Genomic DNA, 18,358 nt, shown 5'->3' with positions numbered 1-18,358 from the left:
AGGCGTTTTGTTTCGGGTCTTTTTGTTGTGGAGACCTTTTGACCCGGGCCATTTTAACGTGGGGCCGATTTGACTCGGGCCCTTTTGTAGCGGGGCACCTTTCGACCACTGCCCGTTTGACGTGGGGCCCTTTTGACCGGGGCAGTTTCGACTCGGGCCTTTCTGTCTTTGTCCTTTTGTTTGGCTCTTCTGACATGGAACCGTATATATAACGCAGCAGCTGAAATGCTTGGGGCAGGGGCGGGTATGAGTAAGTCGATGATCGATCGATCCAGGGCGCAGTAAAATTAGTTACTCCACTGTTCATATCTCTTTCTTTCTCTTCTCTCGACGTCATGTCTGGAGATGAATGTTCTGACTAATAGGCTACAGCGAGGAAAGGCGATATAGGCTATCAATGATAAATATTATGACTTTTAACTTTATATATATAGAGAATAAAACGAAAAACTCTATAACGGTCTTTTGCTCCCTCCCTCCCAGTTGGAAAAAGTCCTGCGGGCATTAGTGATTATGATGTAGCTTAATTACCGTATTATATTGTTCTATACACGGAATAAATACTTATCTTTTTTTTATAATAATAATAACCTTTTTTACATTTATTACGGCCAAACGTTTAATGACAGCAAAACATATTCACGTTCAGCATAATCAGTTTCCATTCTCAAATAATTACAGTGAGGAAAATTAAATAATTCACGCACAGATTTAGGACTTAGAAAAGTGTCCTCCGCACATGTCGTTGTAAATTCCTAAAGAGTTAAAAGCGCTAGTAGCAGTAATTAGCTCAGTCGGTCCCTATAGTCTATTAGTGAATTACATACATCTTACAGATGTATCTCTTTCTTTCCCTTCTATTTACATCATGTCTAGAGATTAATGAAGGGACAAATAAGCTGCAGAGGCAATTTTAAAAAGTAAGATGATCTACGCAATCAGTGACAGATGTGGTGTTTAACTTAACATACAAATTGAAAAACTGAGAATAGAAATCTTTTCAGAGATGACAGTGCACTGATGCTTCAAATCTGTGTCTTTACTCCCTATACTTAGTTATTTCCTTAGTCAAAAACTCTTCAAAATTAACCACAAATTCTTATGCAAGCCAGGGGCGGATCCAGGAAGGGACCGTTCCCCCTCAGAAGAGGAAACTTTCTTATTTTATATATATAAATAAAACCCATCCCAAAGTTTGAAGCCCTTAAAAGTAGCAGCATGACAACCCACCGCCCCCCCCCCAGAAATCGGTCCTGGATCCGCCCCTGATGCAAGTATCCCTTCCCCTAGAGTACTGCGCGGTCACATACCCGTCACGGCGATGTAAAGGCACTTTTGACGATGAGGTTACAAACATATTATGCTTTTTAATCTCGTTCTTAAAATCAGTTTTAGGTGAAATACATTGAAGTCTTTGGTTCATTATCCACCGGGATGTACTGTGATTTATCAGAAAGGAGGGGGCAATAGAATTTCGAAGTAGGGGAACGGAGTTGAGACTCGGACTATGGTCTGCGGTTTACTGTTACGGTGAAAGTGATATTTAAAAGTTTGTGTGTTTATGATCCAGGACTAGTTGAGTAGTGAATTAGTTATCGCACCGGCACGATAAGATGGATAATATTTTCAATTCCTATCCTAGTCCCATATGTTTCTTTTGTTTTATTTTGTTGGCACATAATTATCCACCAAAACTAAATATTGAAAGCTGGATTATTTGCAATGGGAAGTTACCAATTACCCTTTTTATTGCGTCTGGAATTAAATTTTAGTATTTAAAACGATTTCGAAAAACGCTGTTATCTTCGTCGCTAGATTTCGTTCACTTCCTCGCAATTCATTTCTTTCAACAAGTATTGAAATCTAGAGTTGAAATTGGCTTGCCTGTTGGTCTATTCGATAACGTGATGAGTACTGTGTTCTATTCCCATGGAAAAGATTTGAAACTTGAACACATTATGTTGGTTCGGTTTTCACCTTCCAATGTAGGTCTACGCCTCATATAGCTTCGGTGCTGAAAAGGATAAATAATTCCAACATATACCAAACTACACACTACTGGTTGTAAGTACAGAATATAATTACCATACACCCATATATCACTATTTCAGTTCTGATGTGACTGATTGAATTTTGATAACTGTAGAGTATGGACTGAAGTTTAATGTTCTATTTTCTATTTAGTCTTCTGCTACGGCAGCAGATATTTGCCACCTGACTATAAGCTTCTGTATTCTGGAAGCACATGATTTTTCTTTACCAGTCCCTGAAATTTCGTTATAATTCTAGATCTTCAAGTTAAACTCTTCCGAAGAATTGTAATGAAATACGCTTATTATCGAGATGAGCCGAGACTTTTACCCGTTATTCCTGTTGGTAGAGGGCTCTTCTGTCCAATAAGATTTCCTTCATTGGATCAAATATGTAGAAGTTAGGCGAAGACAAGTTAAGTCTGTATGACTGGTGTGACCATCTCCTATGGAATTGCTTTAGAGTGCGTTTGTTTCATCTTGGGACGCTTCCCGCCTATAGGGTGGATCTGTTTGCAAACGCATTGTTCCCACGCCACGGTTAAGTTGACAGTTACAATACGCTAGGAAACACAGCAAAACGCGACACCACTTACAAATCACAGTAACACACACACCTATTCGCCTGTGGCAACTGAGCACTTCAAATACCTGCCAAACAGCAATGACCTCATTTGATGAGCTGACTGACAACTAACGTCACGTACACGACAAAAGCAATAAGACGTCTATTGGATTAAAACGTTCATTTGAGTGCTAGAAGAAAATACTTTAAAGGAAAACCAAGTGCACTGGCGGGAAGTGTGAAAAGATAAAACAAACGTACTCTAAATCTTACAACGTTTTGGCTACTATATGTCGACAGCTGGTTAATCGTTCCGATAATTTGAATGACATAATGAGAGAATTGCTGATACTTGAACCTTCCAACACCAGATGTATGTTCACTTTGAACTAGTTATTAAAGTCTATAACAGATGTGTTTGGGCTATATGGATAATTAAGAGGCGCACCTCATAGCATACATAAGTAGATATGAATGTCCTTAAGTACTTTCTGTCAATACTGAGTTCAATAGAATGAGTCAAAAGTGGTTAAATACCCTCATAATCTCGAATAGAGTTACTTTGTGTGATGTGTTAAAATAAAAAATAGCGAATATTGGCTAATCTTATATTTTAAGATTATAATGATTTTAGAAATAAGACAGGTTACCATAATCGAACTCCACGAAGTAATTTAAATACATATATATATCATTCTCTTTTTTATCTCTTTGTTATCTCATTTATTTTTATTAGCTCTTTATTTTGACAGGTATCAGAAGTGAACAGAAGCATTAAGCATATACAGAAACCTGAACATTAATTGGGTGGAATAAACGTCATAGCTCTTATTTCTGCATTTGAGAGAATGCGATGAGTCACAAATACCTTATTTTTTGGTTCTCGTTCACGTGAAGGAAACAAGAACCATAACTGTTTTGTTGTTACTCCTAGAAGCTTTTGAGTCTTCACGTCCTTGTATCACATAGTGACAACAATGTGAATGTCAGTATTAATGCTCGCAGTCACTACACTCTTCAGGATTTGAACCAGTGTTTCCGATTCAACTACGCTATGTGTGAAATAGAAGGAAATCGGTTGTCTCCACCTACTTCACAGTCCCTTAATCATGAATAGAAGACGCGAGTATCTGTACAGTCTGTACGACAGAAGCAGTCATTATTGACAAAAAATAATATTCTTTATTTTATGTATGAAATCTGTAACCAGTATTAATCATTTATCGTTAGATTGCAAGCCTATTTCTACCATTATACAAGTTTCTAGATACAGTAGGTGCATGTATTCTCTTTGTTACTGCTTACAAAACTAAGCGTAATGGGCTTTACCCCATATGAATGATATTCTTATTTAGCTATCGACGTGGAAACCAGGAACTAGCAAGAAGGTAGCTCCATATAATTAACTCGAAGAGCTATAGGTCTACTTTGAATGTTAATCTGACTGTGTACCAGAATATTGCTAGACTTATGACTCATCAAAAACTTGAGAACAAAAAGTAATTATTGGTTTATACATTTTTGTTACCGTTGCCTCTAATGGAAATTAATGGTTTGCTTTCTTTCGTGTTTATTTCCATGATTTTCTATCCTTTACTGAGTTAAAAAGTGTGTAATATTTTGTACGCTATACATCTTATAAATATTTGAGTATACACATTTGTTTGTGAAATGTACAGATTTGTATCCTATTTAATGGGATCTGTATTTATATTGCAATCTTATTTCCACTTTGAAATTATCAGTGCTTAAATGGATGTTGTGGAAAACGTGGACAATTTTATAAAGTTTTTGTATCTGTAAATTGAAGAATGAAAAATAAAAGAAAGAATAAGGCGGAGATAGTAAAATTAAGACTGCTCTTTTAAGTTGCATTGTTATTGTGTAATAAGTGCATAGTACTAATGTTAAATAAAAGGAACTGCAGTAATTATGATTCTTATTTACAATCGTCAATTTCTCCTAAGCATGATTTACTTCCGTTATACAAATACTAGAGCTCCATCACTACGGGCTCAGGAGCTTCATTCCATGATCATGTTCACAGAGTTTGAGGATTCCAAAGCAACGCAAAAGTAATTATTACATCTATGTAGATTTTCCCAAGTTGAATGTTATCTTAATTTATTCTGGCAGAAATGTCAACCTTTTAGTTATGGAACAGCAAGGAAGGAGTGACTGTTTTAGGTGAGACTGAAATTCAGGTAAGTTTTTTTTTTTAAATGCTCGCCAAGGCATGCAATCATGATGAGATGGGTGATAATGGTGAGGAAACGGGAGAACCCTGAGAACATTCATGCACGCGGTGTTTGTCCACTACAAAGTTAACTCGGCGCGAACTGGAATCGAACCAGAGACCCATGCACTAGACGTGAACGCTTTACCATCGCGCTTCCCGGTAAAGTTTTCAACACAACATGTTTAAGCAAGCTTTGTTAGGAAATTTATTGATTTCTTACTTAGGGAGAGAGGATAAAAAAAATCTACAACGATTACTTTTTAAGAAAACAGAGAAATTTAAAGTAAATAAACAGTCCTGCGAGCTGGGAATGTAAAGACCACTGGCGTAAATCCCGGGGAAATGAGGGGGACATGTCCCCTCCAACCTTAAAACTGAGGGGAACTGTTCCCCAATAATCTGATTTGAAATGTGTTTTTCGGTGAGAAATGTGATGATTTGTGTCCGATTGCCACAAAGGAAAGTGCAATGAAATTGATGTCTCCCCTGATCCTCCACAGCATTGTTTTTCAACTTCATAAATATTTTGAACATCGCTTAGAAAAAAATATGGGAACGGTCTTTCCCGCCCCACCCACGCAATATTGAAGACAGATTTGCGCCGCTGGTAAAAACACCTGTATTATCTGCAAGAAGGGTAATACAATGCACTCAAACAAGATATAAGAGAATTTTAAATGAAATTTTAATAAATGTATATAGTTAGAACTATAGTATTAATAGTTACCTAACATTAATTAAAGTTAAATAGCTATATTTACCTTCTAGCAGCCTTAATTTGGAAATTTTTAGCTTTACTATATGATTCCGATCGAAAGCGTGTTAGTATTATATTTTAACTGTGTTATTGTGCATATATATAACTTTATTTATTAAGAAATTGGGGGAAAAGGTTTGATTTTTCTTTCACTGTATCTCTTGTAGGTACGAAATCAATGAATTTAGAACAATGAAAATGTGAGAGTACAAGAGGTCGTATTCCGGTCTATAGCTTACTGTATCGGTATACTGTCCAGACTAACGCTAATTCAATGTTCAGGACAGCGAAGAGCCAATGGGGGAGGAACTGGAATTGTATGATAGCTCACCGGCATTATAAGAGTAGAGGAAAGATTCGATTGCCAGACAAGTCTAGCATTTATTTTCTCTTTGAATTTTATTGAATTCGTACTTAAAGCATAGAGTGAAAAAAGAGTGTCTTCAATTTCTAAATTATACGAATATGGTACACAATAACCACATTTCAACTCTTATTAATATGGCCTTCGATTAAAATAGTCGGATGAATAAAGATAGGAAATTAGGACTACTAGAAGGACATCATATTTGTATTTTGAATTTAATGGCAAATATTATTTATAAACTACGTCAAGGTGCTGTATGGATACACTGTTAATGTTGGTAACTAGTCTATGCCTATGGATCTACTGCTTATATTGGTGAATTCTTTAGATGGATAGTTACACTGCTGGTGAGTAGTTACATTATCCTGCCAGCGAGAGTTAGATGTCACTGCAAGCGCGACGAACTTGATACGCTTGTTTTTCCACGTAGTTACCAATCTTGCCGTTAGGCTATGTGATCTGTGCATACATAACGATTAGGTATCCATAAACAATTACATAGCAACGAACTATATAATAATCTCTATATCTTACAGATATTAAAAACCTTCTTCTTTTGTTATTATTAAATTAACATTCTATAAGGTATAGTGCTTATGTATGAGCACTTTCTACCCAAGGTACAGGTAATTATTAACCTATCCAATATTTCGTTATATGTTTTGAGTCTCTTTCAACAGCGACTCTAATGAGACCTCTCTCGTCCCAAAGGCGAGAACATTTACCACTTGTTCCAGAGGATCAAAAACAGAGGTGCCTGGCAACCCTTCCTCTTACTCTAGATGTATGTAAATTTTCACGATAATAAGATATGATAAGATCGGAATGCAAATACTTCGTGGCAAACAACTCGAAAATCGAGTCGTGGCAAACAACACCGTTGCAAACAACACGCCACCCAAATTGCTGTAAACGGCATTATGATCATTACATCTTTTGAAAATAATCTACGTAATTAGATGTAATACTTATCTCAGCTCTTTTTCGAAACAAAACCCTTTGCAAGAAGTCAAGTTTTGAATTCCTTGTGAATTAGTCCCAGAAGCGACAGTCCTATTAGCGACAGGAACTGTTATCTGTCCTATGAGCGACCGATTCATTTATATTGAGATCATGGAAGATGATATGATTCCCTCTTGTAAAATATGTTTGCTTCTGGCGTTATTAGCGACCGAACAACCTTGGTATGAAATATGTACGTGCCAGTGATACTGTTCGTCAAATATATTTTTCCTTTACTGTGAGTGCAAATAAACCTTATTTTAATTTTGAGTTAGATTTGATATGAAACATATCAAATAACTTAACGAGACAACAGGAATATTTTCATTAAAAGTATATTCCTATGTAATTATTGAAAATCCAGTTGTAATATCCCCTTTCTTCAAAAGCTCTGTTTGCTGTACTTAATTTGATTCAAATCTAATTACTCACTAAGCACAGTAATAAAGAAAAATGTAAACAAACTTGTACGTTATACGAAACTGAAAACAATTAAATATCAATTAATTTCGAAGCTCTAGTAGTTAAAATAACACTAAAATAACACACTATTAAGTAGGAAGTTGCGTCAATTATTATATCAATTCTCCTGACAGTGATGGACATGCTACTTACAAACATAGTAACACGATATAACTTGAGTTGATTTTGAGTTTAACGTCCCTTTCAACAGCGAGGCTATATGATATGAGACCTACTGATTAACGTGGAATCCGAACCACATGACTCCCACCGGGAAGCGAACCCGGATCTTCCACGCCAAAGACACGTACGCTAACCGTTTAGTGACGTAGGAGCTCAGTAAAACGAATTAGTTCTTCAGGAAAGAAATTATTTAAGTGTCAGGTATTCATTGTTATTTAATATTTTGTGGTAATATACCTTAAGTTAACATTTATCTGGGAAAGATTGATAGTAACCATACCACAAAGGTTGAGAAATGCTTTAATGGAATACTACAAGTTAACATGAACTATTATGAGTGTATTCCTATTTCCTGCAAATGGGTGTCATTTAAATTTTGATGTTAGGTATGTTCTGTTTTAAACCTACATAAGTTTTCAAGTAAGTGGTGGTACAGTCCCCATCATGACGAGATATAATAAAATGTTGAAAAATATTCAACATAGCTGGTATCCTGGATTGAACTAGAACTTTTATCACTGGAAAGCAAGCACAATAAAACAAGCGGTACAATGATTCTTCTATTTATACTTAGTATGTGAGCATTAATAGAGAAATAGAATTATTAGGTCTATTAAACTTAAATATGTGTACATTCTGAGGTTTGAAATAATACACAAAGAAAAAAGCATTAGGCTATGTATTGTGGTTTATCACATTTTCTTTTTCACGAGTAAAGTCACGAAAAAAAGAATAGTGACTTTCTGAACCCATTTTGCTACAAGTTCTTGTAAGATTGAGAAGGTACTTAAAATAACAAGCAGCAGGTGGTCGAAATAGCAAAAAACTTGTAAGCAAATTTCAATACTCAAACGCAAATTTTTGCTCAGTTTTATCAGGCAGATATCGAGATAGTATCTTGTTGAAGGTCAGGATTACTACTTTTTATCTTAAATATACCTAGTAGGTACCTCTAGCCTCTATACTGGTGATGATTTCTCCTAAAAGTATTGTATGGGTAGCGTGGGACAAAACAAACTATCAGAAAGCTGCACTTGGACATTGTTTGGTGAAGTGTTCTTCACAACAGTGAAATGTAATTTATCTTTGCTACTGGGGACATTTTTATTCATATTCGACTGAGAGAACCAAGTGCCCGAAAGTATATCTGGAAGTAACATTGCTGTTGGTTGCCCTAACCTTCCTTCTTTCCCTTCTCTTGCTTTCTCTCTCTTTTATAAATAGCGTGACATTTTCAGTTTGCCGAGAATTGGTCACACCCTATTAAAAGTCATGTTATACTTCTCTTTTTAATATCAGAACATGAGCAATTCTAAAGGTGTAACTTCATCTTTATAACCATCTCGACCTCTGTGTGTGGGGGGGGGGGACTAATATGCAAATACTAAATTTAATGTTAAATTCGTAGTCGAAAGACATCATCTTGGATTGGGTTTCAATTTAGCGACCTCTTAAACAGCGAGGCTATATGAGAAGTGGGATCCAAACTGCATGAGCTCCTGCCGAGAATCGAACAGGATGTCCCGCGCCAGAGAAGCGTACGGTGACCATATAGCCACGGAGGAGCTCTCATCATTTGCGAATTCTGATTAGGAAGTATTGGATTTAAATAGCTTTTTCTCTATGTACTGAAAATTAATTATGAATTTTAATTAGGAAATAATATCTCGTTTTGTGCAATAGAAAATATTAATTTAGCTGTAATCATGTATTGTATAGAAAGACTGAAACTAGATTGGAATGATGATTTCTGGTGAGTCTGCCAGCAAACCTCAGCAACGATCCGAGAGGACAACACAAGAACAGGTTTTCTCTTCTGAAAACAATAAAACCAGAACGGGGAGAAGGCCTGGAAAGGGCAAGAGACCACCTGCTGCTTGAAAACTCTTTCATCTGAGCCGTTTTTACGCGCCGTATTTACGCTCGAAGTTAAAAGCAGACAGACTTTTCCAGCGTATAAAAATTCGTTACGTAAACTTACGCCAGGTCCCATACACTAACGTATTGACAGCTGCTAACAAGACTAGCGTATGAAATTTTATGGTTACGACCGAAAAATACATCAATGTATGGCTGACTTAAATGTGCAATGCGCATTTCCTGAGCAGCTGTCAGTCTCTTAACTCGCCCCAACTGAGACAATATTCTCTGTAATTATCTTTTGATTCTAATTGTACTGAATGAGACATGACAGAGACACGGACACAGAAAGATCGAGGACAGTTAAAATCACAGAGAATCTCCACTGCGGATGAAACCTCGGACTCATACACCAAAAACCCACCCACCAGCCACTATAGCAGCTTAATTTCCTTTAATTAGTTGCAACAGCGACACCCGACTGTGTAGTCATCTTTTTTGGTTGCAATTCAACTTAAGCATACACGTTAGTGACAAACAGAAATGTAACGGACAGTCCAAATCACAAAGTATCTCTTACCAGGAATCAAGGCCGGGACTCCTTATACAAAATGCTCACGTACTAGCGACTAGATTAACGCGAAGGCTCAAAGGGAGGGTTTATAGATATTGTAGATAAATGTGCAAAAAGGACTTTCAGAAGATTACAATATTAGTTTAGGACCATTTTAACTCTTATAAGCGCGCCATAGACGCACGCACTTGCATTACCAACATGTATGAAAGGTTTCTTTCATCATGCATCTTGAAAATTTTTTGCCCACACACGTACCAACGTGCTGTCCAACATACTGAAAGTAGTTTGAGAAATGTGGAGGACGAGGAAACGCATGCTTTTTCTTTCTGCAACTGCACGACCTTGGTATGCGACGGAGGAGAGACTCACGTGATTTCTTCCGCTGTCGTGATTGGCAGACCTAAATATAAAACAGCCACCTTGCATGAACGAGCCCATACACGGTAAACACGTATGCAGAACGGCAAAAACATCAAACATGTTTTCAGAAGATTTTGAAAACTTTCAACATGAATGAACGAGGCCATACACGATCAACTTGCCTGTGGTTTTATCATTTTTCATACAAGTCGGCCTGTTTCTTCAGGCATGTATTTACGTGTATGGGCCGCTAGACACTCCGAGGATTACAATATTTGCTTTAGACCATTTTAACTCTTATACCCTTTGATGTCTGCCCCCATTCAAGATAAATACCTAGAATAAGAATTCATTCATCTATACGAAAGCTTGCTCAAAAGAAGAAGGGAAACTTGGTGTCATGACTGCATCACTTGCTCGCATCAGACATACGTTATAAAGGCTGTAAAAAAAAACGCATAGTACTCATGTTAATATCACCTTCCAGTACAAATACAAACTGATATTTGAGCAGGTATATAGTCTTAAAGTAGCTAGGCGGTGATCGTAGGAAATGCTGTCATAATCATGTGTCTGTCAGAATCGCATGCTAGGGCTATGTTTGATGAACCAAGGGTAGGTTATCAAACGAGAGTAGAAGGTGTATAAAGTGACTAGAATACACCTGATTCATGTTATGAAAGTGTGTTATCCTCCTCGAAGATGAAATCGCAAAAAGTTGCTCAAATATTTATAGAGATGACAATTGAGGATGAAAGTACCCATAGCGGAACAACAGATGTGTGAGATATGTAGCTTAATGCCCTATAGTAAAATTTTGGTATTCATCCTATATGCGAAATTCATACACACTCAATAGTCGCCATTGTGTTAAAGGGTAAAACGACAATATTATCGAAATATCAGCGTCCTCCATGTGCCTAGTCAATGACGAAGATCCTGTAAGCGATGAACAGATGGAGAAAAATCGTAGGAAAAGAACATAAACGTGCGATTCAGTAGTAGATTGGTTACTGTTCGTGCGTTCACGTGGGCCCACACATGTTCCAATGAAGTTGGTAGTGATCGTCCTATCAATTATGGTTATCCGCACGTGTCTTACTTACGACTTACAGCGAATAACTGTATACATCATTACCCACGAGAATGGTCTATAAATAAATACGTAAAATAGTGGTAAAATTCAGAGCAATATTTTAGTTTACCGTTAACAATTCAAGTAATAAATTACTTTCTGTAGAAAGGAAATAAATATATCTGGAAAAAATATCTGTTTTTGCTTCAGAGATGAAAAGAGTTGAAAATTAAGTATATGTAAACAGTTACTGTAAGCAATAATGAAAGTGATGTTTAATTTTGTATAGGTGAAAATTCTTTGCATCTCCTTAACATGCACAACGATATGTTCAAAGAATATTTCTAACGTTAAATAAACCACCTGTAGACCTTGTAAACAAATTTTATATTTAACTCAATTGTCATGACAAGGTACAGCACTTTTTAGTAAAAACACTGTATAAACTGTAAAGTTTCAATACTATAATAGTATCTTCACCAGACTTAACACACTTATCTAGAATGTTGTTTCTACTCTTTCTACATCTCGTGATGTAGCTCAAGGTTGTGGTTGCAATGAGGTACCTAAAAGAACGCCAAAAGCGATTCAACTAATGTAATGTCATATAATGCATTGCCCTTCTTACGTGCCTGAAGTTGGCCCCCCCACCTCTTCCAAATTACACCAAACATTGCACATCGTTAGTGCATCGTTAGTGCACGTTAGTGCACTCAGAACTAACGTTAGTGCTGTCGGCGTTTACGAGATATTGAAGATTTTTGGTGGGGGGGCCAACTTCAGAAATATCAAATTCTATACAAATAGAGGTAGAAACATAGAGTTAACGGCAATCGTTAGTGCATCGTTAGTGCACCTAAACGCACTAAGCACTAACGTTAGTGCTACAATATTTTGGGATTTATTCAAGATTTTTGGTGGGGGGGCCAACTTCAGAAATATCAAATTCTATACAAATAGAGGTAGAAACATAGAGTTAACGGCAATCGTTAGTGCATCGTTACTGCACTTAAACGCACTAAGCACTAACGTTAGTGCTACCATATTTTGGGATTTATTCAAGATTTTTGGTGGGGGGGGGGCAACTTCAGAAACATCAAATTCTATACAATTAGAGGTAGAAGCATAGAGTTAACGGCAATCATTAGTGCATCGTTAGTGCACCTAAACGCACTAAGCACTAACGTTAGTGCTATCATATTTTGGGATTTATTCAAGTTATTTGGTGGGGGCCAACCTCAGAAATATCAAATTCTATACAAATAGAGGTAGAAACATAGAGTTAACGGCAATCGTTAGTGCATCGTTAGTGCACCTAAACGCACTAAGCACTAACGTTAGTGCTATCATATTTTGGGATTTATTCAAGATTTTTGGTGGGGGGCAACTTCAGAAATATCAAATTCTATACAATTCGAGGTAGAAACATGGAGTTAACGGCAACCGTTAGTGTATCGTTATGTGCACTTAAAGGTACTAAGCACTATTGATAGTGCTACCATATTTTGGAATTTATTTTAGATTTTCGGTGGGGTAGGCAACTTCAGTAATATCAAATTCTATACAAATAGAGATAGGAACATAGGGTTAACGGCAATCGTTAGTGCATCGTTAGTGCACTTAAACACATTAAGTACTAACGTTAGTGCTACCATATTTTGAGATTTATTCAAAGTTTTTGTTGGGTTTCCAACTTCAGAAATATCAAATTTTATACAAATAGAGGTAGAAACATGGGGTTAACGGCAATCGTTAGAACGTGATTAGTGTACTTAAATGTACTACGCTCTAACGTTAGTGCTACCACATTTTGTGATTTATTCAAAATTTTTGGTGGGGACCAACTTCAGAAATATCAAATTCCATAAAAAGTGTCAGTGTTTTCAGGAAGCACTAACGAATCCACTAATTACTTTGTTAGTGCTTGAAGTGGGCGTAAATTCATGGTGACCACCAAAGATATTTTACTTGTAGCACCTACACTAATTAAGCACTAACTTTAGGGGTTTGGTGCACGAAGAAACACTAACGATGCACTAAGGATTGTACTAGAAGTAAGCATTAATGCTTTTTAATTTGGCAGAAATTTGACACAGTGAAAAACTCCCCTTAAATTTCTTATGTGAGTTTCCTGAGATGTAACTGGCCATAACTACACTAATAGTGAAGCACTAACAAAACTAAAAGTATTTTCTAGAAGCACGAACGATGCACTAAAGAACGGCTCTAATTGTTTCGTTATTGGTTGAAGTGCGGTCGCCAAGTTCATGAAGGCTTCCAAAGGTTTTTTTTACTTGTAGGACCTACATTAATGAAGAACTAACGTTAGGTGTTAGTGCACTATGAAGAACTAACGATTTCAGTAGAAGAGGTCATTAGTGCTTTTGATTTTTGCGGAAATTTGACGCAATGAAAAATTCCCCATGAATTTCTTATGAGACTTTATGGCATATAATTGGCCATATCTACATCAATAGTTAAGCATTAACGGAACTATGGGTGTTTTGCAGAAGCGCTAACGATACATTAACGAATTTACTTATTTTTCGTTAGTGCTTGAAGTGGGAACCAAGTTCACGCTGGCCCGCAAAGTTTTTTTTTATTTGTAGCACCTACACTAATGAAGCACTAAACTTAGGTATAGGTGAACTAGGAAGCACTAATGTTACAAGTAAAGAAAACTTTCGAAATTAGCGGGAACTTAGCCTCCACTACAAGCACTAACGAAAAAATTAGTTTTATTCGTTAGTGCATTGTTAGTACTTCTAGAAGATACAAGTAGTTTCGTTAGTGTTTCACCATTTGTGTGGATATGGCCAATTATAAGTCACAAAACTCCCATAAGAAACACATGGGGTATTATTCATTGTATCAAATTTCCATCGTATTCAAAAGCACTAATTACCTCTGTTAGTGCAATTGTTAGTGCATCTTAAATGCTTCTTAGAGCACAAACACACAACGTTAGTGTTTCATTAGTGTAGGTGTTACAAGTAAAAAATTACCTTTGGGGAAGTCAGCGTGAATTTCGCACCCATAATTTAAGCACTAACGGAAAAATTAATGCCATTCGTTAGTGCTTCTATACAGCACTAACAATTCCGTTAGTGCCTCACTATTAGTATAGTTATGGCCACACGAGACTCACAAGAAATTTATGGCAAATTTTTTTATTGAATCGAATTTCCGCCAAATTCAAAATCATTAATGATCTCTTCTAGAGCAATCGTTAGTGCATTGTTAGTGCTTCTTAGTGCATCTACACCTAAGGTTTGTGCTTCATTAGTATAGGTGCTACAATTAAAATACCTTTTGAGGCCAGAGTGAACTTAGCGCCCCCACTTCAAGTACTAACTAAAAACTGAGCGCCAATCGTTAGTAAATTGCTGCTGCTTCTAGAAAACACTAACAGTTTAGTTAGTACTTCACTATTAGTTTAGTTATGGCCAATTACATGTCACGAAACTCACATAATAAATTTATGGGAAATTTTACATTGCATCAAATTTCCGTCAAATTCGAGAGCACTAATGATCTCTTCTAGTACAATCGTTAGTGCATTGTTAGTGCTTCTAGAAAACACTAACAGTTTCGTTAGTACATCAATATTAGTGTAGTTATCGACAATTACATGTCACGAAACTCCCATAAGAAATTTATTGGGAATTTTTAATTGCATCAAATTTCCGCCAAATTCAAAAGCACTAATAATATATTCTAGTGCAATTGTTAGTGGTTCTTAGTGCACCAACCCCTAACGTTAGTACTTCATTAGTGTAGGTGCAACAAGTACAATATCTTTGGAGGGCACGGCGAACTTGCCCCAACTTCAAGCAGTAACAAAAAAATAATGCCATTCGTTAGTGGATCGTTAGTGCTTCTAGAAAGCACTAAAGGTTTGTATGGACTTTGATATTTCTGAAGTTGGCCCCCCACCAAAAATCTTCAATAAATCCCAAAATATGGTAATGCTAACGTTAGTGCTTAGTACATTTAGATGCACTAAAGATGCAATAACGATTGTCGTTAAACGTATGTTTCTACCTCTATTTGTATAGAATTTGATATTTCCAAAGTTGGTCCCCCATCTAAAATCTTGAATAAATCCCAAAATATGGTAGCACTAACGTCAGTGTTTAGTGTTTTTAAGTGCACTAACGATGCACTAACCACTGCCGTTAACCGCATGTTTCTACGTCAATTTGTATAAAATTTGATATTTCTGAAGTTGCCCACCCCACCGAAAATCTTGAATAAATCCCAAAATATGGTAGCACTAACGTTAGTGCTTAGTGCGTTTAAATGCACTAACGAAACACTCCCCATGTTTCTACATGAATTTGTATGGAATTCGATATTTCTAACGTTCACATCTAATCAAAAACTTGAATAAATCCCAAAATACGGTAGAACTGACATTAGTGCTTACTGCGTTTAAATGCAATAACGATGCATTAGCCATTGCCGTTAACCCTATGGTCCTATCTCTATTTTAATAGAATTTGATATTACTAAAATTGCCCACCCCACCGAAAATCTAAAATAAATTCCAAAGTATGGTATCACTAACGTTAGTGCTTAGTGCTTTTAAGTGCACTAACGATGCACTAACGATTGCCGTTAACTCTATGTTCCTACATTTATTAGTATAGAATTTGATATTTCTGAAGATGCTCCCGCCCCACCAAAAATGTTGAATAAATCCAAAATATGGTAGCACTAACGTTAGTGCTTGGTGTGTTTAAGTGCACTAACGATGCACTAACGATTGCCGTTAACTATGTTTCTACCTCTATTTGTATAGAATTTGATATTTCTGAAGTTGGCCCCCCACCAAAATTCTTGAATAAATCCCAAAATATGGTAGCACTAATGTTAGTGCTTAGTGCGTTTAGATGCACTAACGATGCACTAACGATTGCCGTTAACTCTATGTTTCTACCTCTATTTGTATAGAATTTGATATTTCTGAAGTTGGCCCCCCACCAAATATCTTGAATAAATCCCAAAATATGGTAGCACTAACGTTAGTGCTTAGTGCGTTTAAGTGCACTAACGATGCACTAACGATTGCCGTTAACTCTATGTTTCTACCTTTATTTGTATAGAATTTGATATTTCTGAAGTTGGCCCCCCCACCAAATATCTTGAATAAATCCCAAAATATGATAGCACTAACGCTAGTGCTTGGTGTGTTTAAGTGCACTAACGATGCACTAACGATTGCCGTTAACTCCATGTTTCTAACTCTATTTGTACAGAATTTGATATTTCTGAAGTTGGCCCCCCCACCGAAAATCTTGAATATATCCCAAAATATGGTAGCACTAACGTTAGTGCTTAATGTGTTTAAGTGCACTAACGATGCGCTAAGTTTTGTGAAAATCTGTCTGCATAAAGATGGGTGGGGGGCTAACTTCATATGAAGTTGGCCCCCCCACCAAAAATCTTCAATTCTCGTAAACGCTGATAGCACTAACGTTAGTTCTGAGTGCACTAACGTGCACTAACGATGCACTAACGATGTGTAATGTTTGGTGTAATTTGGAGGAGGTGGGGGGCCAACTTCAGGCACGTGCCCTTCTTCCTAAGATGCCACTATTGATACATAATGGGTTGTAATAACTTTATCAAAAACTTGGTATGTATAAGCTTTAATGTATGTCATTTTAACGAATATTCCTAAGACATTATAATATTTATATGCCATTAAATTGTATCATTGTGACTCTATATTACGTTTGCAATTGTAAAAAAGACACAATACATTTTTTCTAAAAGAAAGTCACTGAATGAGAAATGGAAGAAGAAAACATGTTGATTTCGAAGTTATGACTACTTACTTTATAAATTTATAGTTTACAACTATTCTCAGGTTATCGAAATGAATAATGAAAAATATATAACTAGTTAGTAAATCAAAGAAATATGAGTCGAAATGTTAAGTTTTGTATAAATAAATTTATAAGTACAGAAAAGGGAACATGTAATACACATCGTTATTTTAGAGAACCTAACCTATTCATTGAAAAACCATAAAGTAAAAATTGTATGTAAGAGAATAACACTTACACAAATAATAAGAGAATATATATACTTTATATATGCTGTATTATAAGTAGGCAATTTGTGATACTTTTATTGAAGTTATAGCATTTGTTCCAAAGGATCAATCTATATATGCCCATGAATATATTATAATGAAAGAAATACAAGATAATACGAAGATAAATATGTGAGTAATGTATTGGCTTATTGTATATTATTTAATTTTAAAAAGACTGTAAATGTATGTAGAGGAAATATTATCTTGTAAAGGACAAACTGCGTTTCTTTACTAATATGACCGCAAAGGGGGTAACCGTGGCTAATACTGTGGAAAAGCGGGTCTTTGGGGAGCCAGTTTATTTCTTTTCTTTGTTTATTTTGTTTATTCCGTTATGAGAGCTCCTCCGTGGCTAAGCGGTTAGCGTACGCGCCTTTGGCGTGGGAGACCCGAGTTCGATTCCCGGCGGGAGCTCATGTGGTTGGGATTCCACGTTAATCAGTAGGTCCACGTCTCATATAGCCTCGCTGCTGAAAGGGACGCTAAACTAAAATCAACTCAACTCAATTTATTCCGTTATGAGTATTTCAAGTTTGAAGTTACCGACGAAGTGCCTGTGGTGCATCATCATGTAAGTAGCCCACTATGAGAGGGATACACTTTACACAAAAGCTCTTTCAATTTTCAAATTTAAAAGTAGTAGAAGAAATAATAAAGAAAAAGGACTTGAACCATATAAATATTGTTACTTGGCTATTTCAACAAAAACGAAGTTGCAACTGTGGTGACGACCTTTACGGGATGGAGATTTCACAAGTTTGGTTGGACCTCGCAT

This window comes from Thermobia domestica, chromosome 2 (genome assembly GCF_964235325.1).
Source record: "Thermobia domestica chromosome 2, izTheDome1.hap1.1, whole genome shotgun sequence".
NCBI classification, from domain to species: Eukaryota; Metazoa; Arthropoda; class Insecta; order Zygentoma; family Lepismatidae; genus Thermobia; species Thermobia domestica.
This window is presented reverse-complemented; position numbering follows the sequence as displayed.